The sequence below is a fragment of the Mirounga leonina genome, unplaced genomic scaffold (assembly GCF_011800145.1).
Source record: "Mirounga leonina isolate KUSES-001 unplaced genomic scaffold, KU_Mleo_1.0 Mir_166, whole genome shotgun sequence".
Lineage (NCBI taxonomy): Eukaryota > Metazoa > Chordata > Mammalia > Carnivora > Phocidae > Mirounga > Mirounga leonina.
Window position 1 is genome coordinate 5,582,157 of NW_023270418.1, and position 13,691 is coordinate 5,595,847.

The window sequence follows — 13,691 nt, forward strand, 5'->3', positions numbered from 1 at the left end:
ATTTGATAAAATTGCTTTGAAAACAGTAAGTGGGGTGCCTGGGTAGCTCAGTCATTAAGCATCCACCTTTGGCTTGGGTCATGATCCCAGGGTCCTGGGATCAAGCCTTGCATTGGGCTCCTTGCTCAGCGGGAAGCCTGCTTCTCCCTCTCCCTCTGCCTGCCACTCCCCTTGCTTGTGCTCTCTCTCTCACTATCTTTCTTTCTGTGTCAAATACATAAATAAAATCTTAAAAAAAAAAGAAAACAGTAAGTGGCATGTAAATATCATAGGTTATTATTCCTCTTCATCACAATAAATGGATCCTGTGGCAGTAAGGTATCTCAGAAAGAATTTTTTCCTATATACATAATATAGAGAAGTAAAAATAAAGAAAAAATGGTTCAAAAATGGCAAGCACTGATTTATGTCCACTTTATAAGAAACCACTGTCAAGCCTTCCAGTTATAAAAGCATATGATCATTAACACTCCTAGCTTCTATATCTGGAAGTCTTAACAGTGGTTTCGTATCATGACTTGCCTGGGAATAATAGAAGGAATCATGAAGAATCATAACTGAACTCTTTTTTTATTCTGTTGAACTCAAGAAGCAATAAGTGACACTCACATTTTTTAAAAAGATTTATTTATTTTACAGAGAACCAGCATGAGAGGGAGAGAGAATCTCAAGCAGACTCCATGCTGAGTGCAGAGCCCGATGCGGGGCTCGATCTCACAACCCTGAGATCAGGACCTGAGCTGAAACCAAGAGCAGGGCGCTTAACCGACCAAGCCATCCAGGCGCCCCAATTTTGATGTTTTTAATATAAAATAAGAACCCATGACATAAAATACTGGTAGCATAAAAAATAGGCATCAAATGAAGACATTTTCATGGCAAAGAATATCATGTAATATATGGCAAAAGTTAAAGATAAAGCATGGTTATAGTACAGCCTATATTAATATTACTTGTATTTCTAAAGAAGGTAATCAATGGCCAGTTCCATACTTGAATCTATGCTGTTATTTCAACCACATATTTCCATACAGGTTCTAGGTGTACTGATTATCACAAATGTGAAAACATCTAAAAAATAGTCTTTCAGTTTTAAAAGTCATATGGCATATTAAGCTTCAATAATAAAAATAATTCTACCATTTATTTCATCAAAACTCGCAATATTACCTCATGTAATCTCCAATATCCCCCTAACCATTTCATCATTAGCAAATGAGACTGCCAGGATTCAACCTCAGATTTATAAATTCAAAAAAGCCTGGCTTTTTACATTATATCCAGCTCCTTTCTTAACTATAATCAATTATCATTTCATTTTTCACCGATTACAAATTGCATATATTAGAAAACAGGGTTAACTTTATAAGATTTCTTAATCAATTCTATCTATTTGGATAAACTAGTGCAATCACTATGATCATTACCTGAGAAAAGGTTAATCATCTCAGCAGGTGATTAAATCTGCAGTTATTTTAGTCTTGATTCTCATTGACAATCTTGCATCATTAAAAAGTCCAACAGCAATGGAACATTAACTATTCACTGTAAGATGTAAAATCTTGTTTTTTACCAATTTGCTTTAATACAGATTAGGCAAAAATGAAAGTATAGAGTTGAAATAGGCTGTGGACGATAACATGACTCTTTGCAATGACATATACTCCCACTTTTAACAGGTGATTTAAAAATCTTAAAAACACCAGCACTTGCCCTAAAGATGGCTTGGTGCCCATGGTCAAAATCATCCTGGTTGCTGAGAAGAGTGAGTTGGTTAATTAGGTGTAGAGGTATGAATGTTGTGGTTTAATTGAAAGGCAGTGCATTCAGGGTGCCTGGGTGGCTCAGTCGTTAAGCGTCTGCCTTCAGCTCAGGTCATGATCCCAGGGTCCTGGGATCAAGCCCCGCATTGGGCTCCCTGCTCCGCGGGAAGTCTGCTTCTCCCTCTCCCACTCCCCCTGTTTGTGTTCCCTCTCTCGCTGTGTCTCTCTCTGTCAAATAAATAAATAAAATCTTAAAAAAAAAAAAAGAAAGGCAGTGCATTCATGGTTGACATTGAGAAAGCTGAAATATGTAAAATAAAACTTTTATTATTTATTCACTGTCACATGTACCAATTTAGATATTGAAGAAAGATAATTTTTCTCATTTTTACAGGGAAGAAAAGAGGTTCAAAGAAGATTTAATGCCCTGAAGGAAGTAACATAGAACAAATACAAGCCTTAAAGTTTCTAATGCCTGTCAAGCCAAGAAGAGACAATAAATTATCCATGATAGTGGCATTGGACATCTCAAATTGCCAGCCAGGCACCATCCTAAATGCTGGAGATACAGAAATGAACAAGACAAATTTCTTGAATTCATAGAGCTTATATTTTGGTGAGGAAGGCAGGAAATAAAGCAAGACAACATAAATAACTATTGTACCTCTAAGAGCCATGACTATAAAATAAATAAAGCAGTAAAACAGAATGGAGTGTGATAAGGAAAGTGCTTGCATTTTAGGTAGTTAGGTCATAAGTTTCATAGGTGAAATGTGAATGTTACTTGAACGATGTCAAGGAGCAAATTTATTCAAAGACCTGGAGCGGGTCTTTTACGTCAAGGCTCTGTGTTGGAAATGAGTTTATGATGTTCCTGATATTGCAAGAATACCAGTGTGGCTGGACCAGAATGAGCAAAGAGAAGAGTGATAAGGTATGAAGTCAGAGAAAGAGGCAACAGTGTGATCACACCTGGCTTTGCAGGGACTTCAGATGGTGTGAGCATGGTGCTGACATAATATGATTTTAGTAGTTAAAGCATCCTATAGTGTGTGAAGAATAGACTTAGGTGGTAATCCATAGTAAAAGCTGATGAGAAGTGATTAATTTTTTTTTTTTTTTTGAGAGAGAGAGAGAGAGTGCAGGCACATGCAAGCAGGGCATGGGGCTGGGGGTGGAGAGGAGCAGAGGGAGAGGAAGAGAATCTTAAGCAGCCTTCCCACCTGGCTTGGAGACCCACGCAGGGCTTGATCTCACCACCCCAAGATCATAACCTAGCTGAAACCAAGAGTCGGTGCTCAACGGACCGAGCCACCCAGGCGCCTGAAGAAGTGATTGGATTTAGAATATATTTTCTTTTTTTTTAATGTCTTTTTTCCTTTAAAGATTTTATTTATTTATTTGAGAGAGAGAGCATGAGTGCACGAGAGAGCACAGGCAGGAGGAGGGGCAGAAGGAGAGGGAGAAGCAGACTCCCTGCTGGGCAGGGAGCCTGACATGGGACTCAATTCCAGGACCCTGGGATCATGCCCTGAGCCGAAGGCAGATGCGTAACCGATTGGGCCACACAAGCACCCCTAGAATATATTTTCAAGGCAGAAGCAAGGAGTACCACTGATGAAATAGATGGAGGGGGAGAAAGAAAGGAATCAAGGTTTCCAGACCAACTGAATCAGTAGGTGAAATGATCATAAAACAAGGTATGAAAAATTGAACATTTTTTTCTTCTATCTTTTGGTTGGGCTAACAGGTTCTATTTTATAAATTTTACTTTATATAGTTCACAGGTTATATGTACTTTTATACATTCACATTTAGTCATTGATAATATGTTAGCATACAGACATTAAGAATCAAAGTCCTCATTTCTTTAAATTTGTTCAGGAAGTAAGAAACATTGCACTTACTGGGACTGTAGACAATAGGAAGCCATAGCAACAAGGCGATACATGATAAAAAGTACCCACTGAAACTACTGGCTTTCTGACATAGTACTTGTGGTCTCACAACATTGTGTTTTCTGTTTGGTAGTCTGGGACAATCTCTCAGACTAGTAGAAGGATGCCATTTTTTGCAAAGTGTGCCAGTGGCACAGATGCGGAACATTACTTGAGCATGGCCATCTTCCCAGTGCAAGTATTCCTGTTGAGAGTGCCAGATCCTGGGCGCCTGGGTGGCTCAGTTGGTTAAGCGACTGCCTTCGGCTCAGGTTATGATCCTGGAGTCCCGGGATCGAGTCCCGCATCGGGCTCCCTGCTCGGCGGGGAGTCTGCTCCTCCCTCTGACCCTCCCCCCTCTCATGTGCTCTCTGTCTCTCTCATTCTCTCTGTCTCAGGTAAATAAATAAAATCTTTAAAAAAAAAAAAAGAGTGCCAGATCCTTCACTTATTAATCTCAGGAAACAATCTGAGGGTTGCTGGAGTGGTGGGGGTTGGAGGGATGGGGTGGCTGGGTGATAGACATTGGGGAGGGTATGTGCTATGGTGAGTGCTGTGAATTGTGCTAGACTGTTGAATCATAGACCTGTACTCCTGAAACAAATAATACATTATATGTTAAAAAAAGAAGAAGAAGAAGATAGCAGGAAGGGAAGAATGATGGGGGCAAAATTGGAGGGGGAGATGAACCATGAGAGACTGTGGACTCTGAGAAACAAACTTAGGGTTCTAGAGGGGAGGGGGGGTGGGAGGATGGGTTAGCCTGGTGATGGGTATTAAAGAGGGCACATTCTGCCCTCTTTACACTGGGTGTTAAGGGCAAACAGTGAATCATGGAACACTACATCAAGAACTAATGAGGTAATGTATGGTGACTAATATAACATATAATATAATAAAATAAAATTTAAAAAAAAGAGTACCAGATCTTCCTAATTCAGTAAGCTCAAGTTTAAAAAACGAGAAACAAAATTCCGTAAATGAATCATTAAGTGAATGGTGGCAGTGACTACTCTCACCTGCACTTCTTGATTTCTGGACACGTGCATTACAGTGAAAGGAGAGGCCATGCCATATGTGGTGTGCATGTTTAAGGCCTAGACCAGATCTCATTAGATAGGGCCTTTATCTTGCATAGTGTTTTGTCCCAGTTGGTACTATCCTAAAGATTTTTGGAAGGTCATTCCACAGTTCCATCAAGCCAGCTCCTTCTGAGTGATGAGGCATAAGTAGACTGGTAAGGCAACTCCACGTGCTTGAACTAACTCATTCAATCTCAGGCAAATACATCCATGTTGGTAAACTCAGCTTGATAAAATTGTTTTGGTTGGGCTTTCCTTTTGCTAGTTTGAATTGCTAGACCATGGGACTGCCAGGTCACATCTGTTCTGTACCTCCATGAAATAAGGAATTTTTAAAAAACTGCTATAGACACTTTCTGATTTTCCTTTTATGTCCTGAGTCAGGCACTGAACATTTTTACTTTATTCTTTCCTTTGTATATATATTTCTACTCGTGCTAGAAGCCACAGACTGTACCACATTTCTCTTCAATCACCCTTGTCATAACAGTGGCTAGGTGCCACTGTCTTCTCATTTTCCGACAACTTGCCCTCTACTCACACCACTTCCCATCCATCCCCAGGTAAAATGTCAGTAATCATGATGCCAACACAAACCATGGATTATCAATGACTTAATCCATCTATCAAGAAAGATATACATGAGCTCATCAAATCAACTCAACTCCAGATTCCTGTTTCTAGGATCCGTTTTCCCAGGTCATTTCCTGGGACCAATTACTATGTCAGTCAGGATCCCAGCCAGAAAATAGATGCACACTCAAAAAGTAGAGTAGAGCTTAATGAAGAGACTATTTACAAGTACAAACAGGGTTGCACAATTTAAGAAGGATGTTGAAGCACTCTGGGGCTGCTACAACACCAACCCTGAATGGGCAAAAGTGGAGGTAAAGGGAGTTATTAGCAGAACCCTGTGAAGAGGCTCTGGACAGAGATGAGGACCAGCCATCAGGATCTGTGGCACTCAGGAAAGGGACTCACCCACTGCCAACCAGTGGGTCCAGAAAGGACAGAATTAGGACATAAGTCTCTTTCTCTTCTCTCCAAACTTCTAATCACTTGCTGTTGCCTCCTCCCCTCCCCACCCAGTTAAAACCCAAACAGAGAGCAAACGCAAAGAATCTCAGTGATGTGTTCCATAGAATCACACTTCATCAAATCAGAAGAAGGTAGAGAAGAACGGAAAAAGGGTAAAAAATGGAGTATCATATATGTGCGGCACTGTCATCTTTCTCTCCCGTATATACAATCGTCCACCTGGCAATATTGACCAAAAGGATGTGGTCTCTATGAATGTAATGTTCTGAAGCTTCGAATGTATTGAACCAAACCTACTATTCCTCATTTGTTCTCAAACTCTGAAACTTGAAGCTTAGGTATCTCAGCCTAGATGATGGTGCTTAACTGATGTGCACTTTCATATGCATTCCTTTTGAGCTGTTTTGCAGAGTGATGAGCATGCTTTAGAGTCATTTGAAAGTGACTATGTTTTGTTCTTTCTTTCTTAAAAAGCAAATAGACCAATTGGGAACTAAAATTGCATCAAATCACTGAAATGCCGTGGCTACGACAACTACTACCTAGGCACCAAATTAGAAATGAACTGTCAGAGATAACGCTCTGCACAGTCTCTTGTTATATCAGACGCCTTAGTTTATTAGGACATAAAGGCATCCTGATGAAAAAAGAAAAGAGTTTGGAAGATAGAACACTTCACTAAACACATTTTGAAATCTATGATAGCTCTAGATAACTTGGTAAGAAAATTTTCATTATTCTCAAAAGACAGTATTTATAAAGAGTCTGTATTAGTAATCCTAATATCAGTCAATTTATAATTATTTATTTATCATCTACTGCACGTCTAGCACTGTTCTAATATGTCTTTTAATACACAAAAACTATTATATACCTCACTTAAAGAGGAAATGTAATTGACTTTGAAAATAGGGAGGAAAAATGTTGACTTATGAACCAGTCAGATTCTCCATTTGCAAACAGCAGGTTCTATACTGACTAGTTTAAGCATAAAAGGACTTTAGTAGAAGATGTCAAGTAGCTCACCATAGCTCTGAGAGGTCAAGGTCCAGGCTATGACATGTGCAGTCGTGGAAATCTCTCAAACTAAACCAAGGAAATGTTGCAGCAAAGACCCTCTTTAGCCAATCAGAGTAGAGATGCAACAGATCACATGGGGTCCTGGTCATGAAAGTGTCTTCCACGCTATGCCCAAAAGCTGAATGTCTTCACCACTACCCCCACTGGAGATATGGATTCATCAAAACCCTTGCTTCATTATATTGTTTTTCCAAGAAAACAAGGTGAATAAGAAATGCAGAAGTAATTTTAAGGTCAAGCCACTAGAGAATACACATTTCAGATTTCACCTCAAGTGAGAGAAGTATATAGATATGTATACAGATTTTGGAGGTATAGGAAGCTTAGAAACTATACCTCTTTTTTTTTTTTGACAGTATTATAACTTTTATTTTTTAAGCAGGGTATAAAGAGAGAAAATTATTATAATAATAATTATTATTATTATATTTTTAATGTCTTATGTTCTCCGGCAATCTTTTTTTTCTCTTCTTTTTCTTCTATGAGTAAGAAATAGTCTAAGGTTGAAGTATAAATTGCTGCCTTGCTTATATGAGTTCGAAGGTGACAGAATCCAGAGGCTGCAGCCTTTGGAATCAGATTAAAAGCTAAGGAAGTCATCTAGCTCAATGGGTTGAGTTTAGCAATAAAAACACGGTGACATAAGCGGTTGTTACTGATATTTAGGAAGCCATATAGTAAATCCGCAGTGCTTCTCAAGTGGCAATCTTATTAAAATGCAGATTATGATATGGTAGACTGGGGGCAGGGGGACACCTAAGATGTGCATTTCTAACTGGCTTCCTGATGATGGCTACACTGTAGGTCTCAACCCACACACTGAGTGGTAGGTTTTTAAAGACTAAGAATAAGAGGTAATAATAAATATTCTATCAGGAAGAAATTTAAGTGTTAAGACTGATTGGAAAATCCTGGCTTAAATTCTGTCAAACAGCTACTTTCTTATAGATTTCTCAGAGCCTGTAATAAGCTAAGACACATAAAGACAGTCATGGGGCCGGGGGGTGGGGGAGGTGGCATCAGGGGAGGGGGAGGCTTGGGAGGACGTTTGGAGGTTATATAATTTTGCCTTTTCAAACTTGATTATAAAAATCCTTATTGCTCACTCATCATTTTAAGGAAATAGTATCTATTATTGATATTTTTAAAAAATATGCTGTTTGGGGGCACCTGAGTGGCTCAGTTGGTTAAGCAACTGCCTTTGGCTCAGGTCATGATCCTGGAGTCCCTGGATCGAGTCCCAAGTCAGGCTCCCTGCTCAGTAGGGAGTCTGCTTCTCCCTCTGACCCTCCCCCTTCTCATGCTCTCTCTCTCTCTCATTCTCTCTCTCAAATAAATAAATAAAATCTTAAAAAAATATGCTGGGGGTGCCTGGGTGGCTCAGTCAGTTGGGCGTTTGCCTTCAGCTTGGGTCATGGTCCTGGGGTCCTGGGATCGAGCCCCGCATGGGGCTCTTTGCTCAACGGGGAGCCTGCTTCTCTCTCTCCCTCTGTGATCTCTCTCCCTCTTGCTCTCTCTCAGATAAATAAAAATTTAAAAAAAATGCTGTTTGACTTCATAACTACTATAAATCAATTAGAATGTTCTCTATTGTGTCATATATTAAATTGGATTTATATTATTAGTAATAGGGATTTTTTTTAAAGAAATATCACTCTTTGGTGGAAAGATATAATTCATAACTGGATTATCTATTAGAAGATTATCTCAGGGGGAAAAATTGTAACCATAATTCATAACTGTAGCACCTAGTGAGAGAAAATCCCAAAGAAAGAAAATGCCTGAAAGCAAATATATATAATCAATAAGGACAGTCTTCAAGAGCTATCTATAGAGGGTCTAGAAAACCTCTGATAACAGAATAATTTTAAAGCACATAGTCTTCTTACAAGTTGTTTCAAATTCATTATCTCTTCCACTATTCATTTGTTCTTGAATGCTTTTGGACATTTTTTTTTTTTTTTTGCTTCTCTTATTCTGCTAGGCATGGAGAAAAAAAATAATCATGACAAAGAAAAGGATCATTAAACTTGAAGAAAGTTCAAAGAAAATTTTTCAAATCAAAACACAAAGAGAAAAATGTGTATAAAAGCCTTAAGACAATATCTAAAACTGGTCTACAATGTAAACAGTTTAACATGTTTATAATAGGAGTCCCAGAAAATGAGAGATATAGGGTAGAAAAAATATGTTGAAAAATAATGACTCAACATAGATTTAAACAAAATGGTCCTATTAAAGTGGGAGTGCTAGAAGCAGGGGAATGTTCTAATTGGTCTTTAGGTATATTGGCAGGTTTTTTTTTGGCTATAAGGGAGTGGCTTGGAATTTCAAAAGAAGAAAGATTGTTCAACAATAGAGACCACAGGTTTTCTGAGGCTGGCCATTTGCTGGAACAAATAGGGGTACATGGGAGCTTTTTAAGGTTAACCTGTCATAATGGTCCTGGTGGAGGCTGTCATGCCTGGCGGTTTCTCAGCATGAACTGATGGAAGGAAGTAGAGAGTAGGATGGTAAAAAAATAAGTCTAAAAATCAAAAGTCCTGGACTCTGTCTTGGTTTTTGTGTTGGTCAGGGTTCTCCAGAAAAACAGAACCAATGATGATAGATAGAAGATAGATGATAGATAGATAGATATAGAGATATGATTTATTATAAGAATTGTCTCTTGTGGTTAAGGAGGCTGATGAGTTCCAAGGCCTGCTGGGCTAGCCAGCTAGCCAGGAGAGCCAATGATGTACTTCTAGTCTGAAGGCTGGCAGGGTCCAAACCCTGAAGAGCCAATGATTCACTGAAGGTGTAAAAAAAGCAATGTCCAATTTGAAGGCAGTCAGGCAGGAAGAACTCTCCATTACCAGGGAAAAAGTCAGTCAGCCTTTGTGTTCGATTCAGACCTTCAACTGATTGGATGAGGCCCACCCTCTTTAGGGAAGACAATCTGCTTTACTCAATCTACTGATTTAAATAGTAATCTCATCCAGAATTACTCTCAGGGAAACACACAAGATAAAGTTTGACCAAATATGTGGGTACCTCATGGCCCAGTCAAGTTGATAAATAAAATTAATCATCACAGATTTGATACTCATTTATTGTACAACTCTGGGCAAACATTACACATTTCTGGGCCTAAATTCTCTAATCCATGTATCCAAAACCATGGAATAAATGATCATCATGTTTTCATCCTTCAAGTTATATTTTTCTGTGGTGTCAAAAGGATGAGATCTCAGGTTATTTGAAGGGAGCTGAACAAAAATCACTGACAAAATTATTTTGCCATGTCTTGCCCCAGCCCCAATGTTGAAACTTTATGTAAATCTAACACTATCTAGCTTTGCACAATTTTACAAATTTCATCTTTTATCTCCTGTAGTATCAAATGAGTGAGATTTTCACGGCACAGATTATATTCTTTATTTTAAATAAGAGGAAACCAAGACTCTAGTTGGTTAGGATTTAGTTTCTCCAAATTGCAAAGTATGTAGGACAGACCACACTCTCAATTTAGAGCATCTTGACCTGGTTCAAGATATTGTCCTGTCTCTCAGTGTCTCTCAGTAATCCTCTCTCACCTGTTACTTAAACAAAAGTAATTTGTCTTTCTTTGTTATTCTACTGTTATCATTTTATTTTCTTAAACTTCTGTGTGCTAGCTTACAGGGGCTTTTTTGCTCCTTATTCTGTTTTATTTCTTTCCATACAATATTGGTGTTCTAGATGACAAGAGTACCAATCAAAATGTAATTATAAATGTTTCAAGTAACACATTAAAAACGTTGGACATTAGTAATGTATGATTCATTTATTTTTCCCCATTCGTACTTGCATTTTCATGAATGCGAATAAGGCTGTAATTTTGAAAAAATACCATTTTTTATTAGTGGTAGCAAAATCTTTTAAAAATCTTAGTGTAAGAGAATGACAGTGACAATTACTACTCTCTACTTTCTACCTCAAATGGTAGCCCAATTAGAAGACAGGACTATTTACTCATAGTGCCAACAGGCAGCAATCACTAGAAGATATATTCTGATCCACATCAGGACTCATAAAGTCTTCAGAAAAATTGTGTGCAAATCATCAATAGGCCCAAGGTAAGATGACTGATGAATAGAATAAATGTTATAAAGAATGAAAAGCTCACAAATTAAAAGAAAAATGGAAAGTTTGCACCTTTGCAAGACAAACCCCTGGGTACATTTCTTTATTCAAATTCAATCAGTTTTAACTACTCTAATTTTGGCCTAAGATGATCACTGCTTGTGTGTTCATGCTTGGTTCTTGATGAGATAATTACTTTCAGCTTCGAACATGTAAAGTAATAAATGCCTTCCAAGGCTCAAATAAAAATTTGCCTCCTGCAGGTTAGTTTTTGAGCTTCGAGGTTTCAACAGGAAATTCTGTATTTCTCTTATCTATTTTAATAACTTTCTCAGTTCAAGTGCTTATATGTTCTATAATTTTAAATGCCTCACAGAGAAGTAATACAAGTATCTGTGAAAGGGTATGATGATGATTTGAAAAGCTGCACTTTGGAATTTTGCTTTCTATCCACCACTGTGGACATGTCCTATGTCAAAATCATTAGGATTCAAGATGCATTAATTCTCCTTATACACTTAGCTCATTTGGTATCATCATTGCCTATTCTCATAGCCCTCCCTTGCTGTTAGAAGGGAGTGTGAGATCCAATAATATTAAGTCTGGCTTTCTGGGGTGCCTGGGTGGCTCAGTCATTAGGCGTCTGCCTTCCGCTCAGGTCATGATCCCAGGGTCCTGGGGTTGAGCCCCGCATCGGGCTCCCTGCTCAGCGGGAAGCCTGCTTCTCCCTTTGCCACTCCCCCTGCTTGTGTTCCCTCTCTCGCTGTGTCTCTCTCTGTCAAATAAATAAATAAAATCTTAAAAAAAAAAAAAGTCTGGCTTTCTTACATAGAAGTACGTATACATGCATATACAAAAGAACAGGCTCAGTAAGCATTGCAAAGATCTCTCCCTTTTTGACAGAGGATGGTATCTATTTTTTTTTAAGATTTTATTTATTTATTTGACAGAGAGAGATAGCAACAGCAGGAACACAAGCAGGGGGAGTGAGAGAGGGAGAAGCAGGCTTCCCGCCAAGCAGGGAGCCCAATGTGGGGCTCGATCCCAGGACCCTGGGACCATGACCTGAGCCGAAGGCAGATGCTTAACGACTGAGCCACCCAGGCGCCCCAGACAGAGAATGGTATCTTAAGAACATTTTCAAGCTGTGATACAGTATCAGTGTTGTTGACAGTAAAACTTTTATTCAAATGCTATACAAAAAGTAAATATTTACAAGTTAAAACACACAAATCAATTGAAAAATAGGAAAATAATATGGGAAGGTTATAAAGAGAAAAGAAAAGTTAATGGCCAATAAACATATTAATGTGGATGCACATGTGGTAAACTCAGCAAAATTCAAAGGGCTGCTGAATTTGAAAAAAAAAAAAAAAGAGCAATGCCAGTCTTCTAGTTGCTCCAGTTTTGGCACCCATCAGACACATACATTTTTGGAATGTCTTCATAATTGTGCACAACTGTTCCATTTGACTGTCAGAAATAGATACTAGAAAAGTTTATATCCTTGGCTCCTCTTTCAGTCTTTCATTTGCAGCCTTTCTCATAAATATAAGCAAAGTATGTTTCTTTGTAATTTTAAATATTGCATATGATGGGTCTAAGTTGGTCTATAGATAGATTTTTGAGTTTGTTTTCTGGAGAAAACAATAGAAGAGACAGCTGTGTTTTGAAGACCGAGGGTAATATTATTTCTGAAAAAAAAATTCTGCTTGTTAAGTTTTTTTCCTAAATTCTAATTTAATGGAAAACTAAGGTGATGAGAAATGTGGGTAAGGGATGACATGGGGAAGGAGTGTATAAATATAATTGTTTATGGTCAAATGTTTCCAAACAAGAAAATATAAACTTAGCAGAAAAAAATTTTTAGTCCCTCAAAATTTATTTCCACTTAGAAAATAAAGTTGTATATTGGGAAACACAGAGTCTAGAAATTAAGTGACATTCTCCATGTCAAGATTAGCTTTTATTCAAATCCTCATTCTAAACTGAATCAGTAAGGGGGTGGAAGAGTGTCTAATTGTTAGTTTTTGGTGTGAAAAAAAATGACAAATAAATAGATTTTTAATCTGACTCTGACTGCTGTCTTTTTGTGGTAAGAAAAACATTTTAGTCAATCATGTATCACAGTGAAAAATATCCAATGGAAACAACATTAGTTTCTTGTTCTACAATATCTTATTAAAAATATGTTTTTTTTGTTGGAGGTGATCACTTTTTGATTCTAGATAACCTATGCTCAGCTCAAGACCCAAGGGTAAGAAGTTTATAGGAAATCTTTCCCTTTGTCACTCTCAGCTTAAGTTACTTCAATGCAAAATGAAGAAGTGAATTTTTTTTTAAAGATTTTATTTATTTATTTGACAGAGAGAGACACAGTGAGAGAGGGAACACAAGCAGGGGGAGTGGGAGAGGGAGAAGCAGACCTCCCGTGGAGCAGGGAGCCCGACGTGGGGCTCAATCCCAGGACCCTGGGATCATGACCTGAGCTGAAGGCAGATGCTTAATGACTGAGCCCCAGGTGCCCCAAATAAGTGAATGTTTTAATAAAATGTCCAGTCCTGAGTGTAAATAGGAGAAAAGTGGCAATGATGCACCTGATCTCTTAAGACTTTCAGACATTTGTTTTTTTAAAGAGATTTTATTTATTTATTTATTTATTTATTTATTTATTTATTTATTTATTT